This window comes from Medicago sativa, chromosome 4, assembly GCF_051527215.1.
Source record: "Medicago sativa cultivar Bolivia chromosome 4, Bolivia_mono, whole genome shotgun sequence".
Taxonomy (NCBI): Eukaryota; Viridiplantae; Streptophyta; class Magnoliopsida; order Fabales; family Fabaceae; genus Medicago; species Medicago sativa.
In genome coordinates, this window is record NC_140752.1 from 12122776 (window position 1) to 12126061 (window position 3286).

The 3286-nt window shown below is 34.2% G+C and overlaps 1 long non-coding RNA gene across 1 annotated transcript; it reads right to left on the reverse strand.

The window, feature by feature from the left end:
- Window positions 1-221: 221 nt before the first annotated feature.
- On the reverse strand, window positions 222-773 carry LOC146926368 (uncharacterized). The gene is made up of 2 exons (XR_015034101.1): window positions 612-773; window positions 222-507 (listed from the first exon to the last, which is right to left on the reverse strand). It is a non-coding gene; the product is annotated as an uncharacterized LOC146926368 (long non-coding RNA).
- Window positions 774-3286: the final 2513 nt, after the last annotated feature.

Sequence of the window (3286 nt, forward strand, 5' to 3'; positions counted from 1 at the left end):
GATGCTTTAGTCAACGTTGCTTGCTCTTTGGATTATAATCTGAAGATATATGAGACATGTCCGACTCAACTTAGACATTTACTTTAGCTGATATTATGAGGATTGGTACCCCTTGGTTAATTTCTTTGTAGTTTTTCCTTATTTCCGGGCTTAGGCCCTCATTTCTATCCCAAAAAAAATAACAATTATTTTAAAACATAGAAAAATCGCTAAAGATACAATTAAAATGAAGGAAGTAATTATTATAATTACTATCATCGACGATTACATTTCAACAAAAATATTGGGAAAGAAGAATTTATTATTAATATATTAGTGGCTTTAAGGACCATTCTATAAGTATTTCATATGAGATTTTAACTCCCTCCCTTGTAGTTACATTATCAATCTCTTATCACAAGTTTGGAGGACGACGACAACGACAATATTTAACATCACACAGTGGAATAGTAGGATAAACACAATAACGCATTCTACAATCAAAATCCTCCTTGCACGTTCTCTCAGCTGTAATAAAAAAAAAAAGTAAGAAACAAATATTAAAGGGGATGAAATATTTTGTATATAATAAGATAAACAAGAAAGTTCAAAAGGATAAAGAAATGGCTTACCATTGACTTCAACTACAACAAAAAACATGGAAATAAAAAGGATCAATAAATTAACAAACTTAATATTTTTGCCCATATTTTTCCTCGTAAGTAAGCTTTGCAGTAGAAAGAAATTTATTGATCACTTTATATTGTAAAAGTTTATGTTTTGTTTCTTCTTTTTTTTTTTTTGTTGTTTTTTTTTCTTCCACTTATTGGTTTTCAAGAAAACGTCTTAGAATTAAAATCATTAATCAATTAGTCACAATTACATCTAACTCAATAGAAAAGGGCAACCTTCCATTAATTTTATTTTGGAGCAAATCCATTATTTTATTTTATTTTTAATTTCTATCCTTTTATGATAGATAGGGGCAAACTATGAAATGCAACAAAAATGCAAATACAAAATTATAAAACACTAAAAAAATTGGTTTTTAGAAGGAACTAAAAAAATTGTTGAGTTGTGCTTTTTTGAAAACTTGCACAATACACGTTCATTCACATGAGGTTTATGTCATTGGCTACCATATTAAGGTAGACAATTTTGTATTGGAATATTTAAGATTATATTATGAAATAAATATGTTTTCTTCTTAACAAGCCAAAATGCAATATATATTAAATCAACATGAATGATTCATCTCGCACAAGGCGTGCAAAGAGAAACACCCAAACATTTGTACAAGACAGTCGTAGATCTCACATACTAGAGATGCTCGAAATTACAAGGAAGAAAAAAGAAACAGACACTAATTAAAGCATTAGGCACATACAAGATAAAGGATGCCTCCACCAGTCATGATAGCTGAACGCGAAAGTAATGAGATTCGCCTTCAACCACTGGAAAGATAGCATTTTTACCTTGTCTGTTAACTGATTTGGAACCAATGCCTTGTGATTAAAAACCCTGTTATTCCTTTCCTTCCAAATGATCCAGACGGACGCGAGCCATATCAATTTGAGGAACGGATATGTAAATCGCGGTAACCCGGAAAAGTGACCAAACTGAAGTAAATGCTCACTGATCGCTTCTGGAGAAACGAAATTAATGCCTAACCAATGAAATATATGATATCAGATGCTGCTAAATGTAGTGCAACCAAAAAAACAAATGACATGTAGTCTCCTCACAACTGCATCCTCCGACACATCTGTTATCATCATGCTGAAGTACACGACGCCGCAAAAGATTATTTTTCGTCTGTAGACGGTTACGGAGTAGTCTCGACGCAAAAATTGATACCTTTAACGGGACATTCTTATGTAGAACGTCATCGAACAATCCCCTTGCAATAGGTTCGTCTATTGTTGTTAGAAAATTATATGTTCCCTTAACGGAATAACCATTAACAAGATCAAGAAGCCACCTCCACTTGTCAGGTAAATGATTCTGCAAAACAATGTCATGTAACAAGACAGAACATTCCCTAACACACTCCTCCTCCCAAGCAAATAGGCGCCTCCCAACTTCAAGACTTTAAATAGTCAACAGCATTGAACAACAACAGATTACAACATATAATAGTGCTTGAATGTCTCAACATCATTTGAGGAATGAATTACATCAACTTGAATATCATAAAACATCGTAATATTACTCATACATCATCACTAATAATCTCAGTCACCTAAACAGACTTCTGGAACTTCTGAAAGCATCCTAAACAACCCTCATTCTTACTTCTAAGATCAACTCATGACTACACGTGCGAAAGGATCGCATGGGAAACAATTTGGGCAACTAACAGCTTAACTCGCAATGGCGAGTATCCTGCTCGCAATGGTGAGTAATTGGGTTGCTCGCAGTGGCGAAGGGTTCTGCTCGCAATGGCGAGTGTCTGGGTAGCTCGCAATGGCGAGCGATCTTGCTCGCAGTTGCGAGTGTTTGGGTTACTCGCAGTGGCGAGTAATGTTGCTCGTAATGGCGAGCGATGGGTTCCTAGCTCGCAGTTGCGAGTGTTACTGCTCGCAGTTGCGAGCGATGAATGTCAGTACGGCCAGAAACCTAAAAATCACAACTTTTCATCTATCTTCATGGTTCTTTCATCCAAATAGCATCTAATTATAACCCTAGGTAATATCTAAGGTCTGTACACAGGTTTTGCATCATTCTAACATCTTTTCATGGTTCAATCATCAAAATCAATCATTAACCCTAATTCTCAATTCTCACAAAAACTCAACCTGATCATGCTAAATCCATTTTTCAGAATCATACCCTTAATAATATTGAAAGTTAGTCTCACCCTTACCTGGTTTTGATGCAAATCGACAACCTCTCTCTTGTTCTCCTCTTTTCTGACTTTTCTCCCTTTTTCTCCGAAACTGAACGCACGTTGTAAACTTATTCTCTCAACCTAAACCCTCTATTTATAACACTTGAATTACTCTTCTCACTACTAAACTTACTCATCTCACAACACAGCCCCACTTCTAATATTTTTATTTTATTTCTCATATCTTATTTTAATAAAATAAGTCTCAACACCTCATAACATCTCTAAAAATCATAACATCGCATATATCACATAATTTTCAGATAAATCATATATCTCTCATAAAATCACGTAAACCTCATAAATCACTTAAATTCATAAATCATATAAATATATATAAATATATTTCTAAATAATTAAATAATTTACTACGGGCGTTACAACTCTCCCCAACTTAAAGAATTTTCGTCCTCGAAA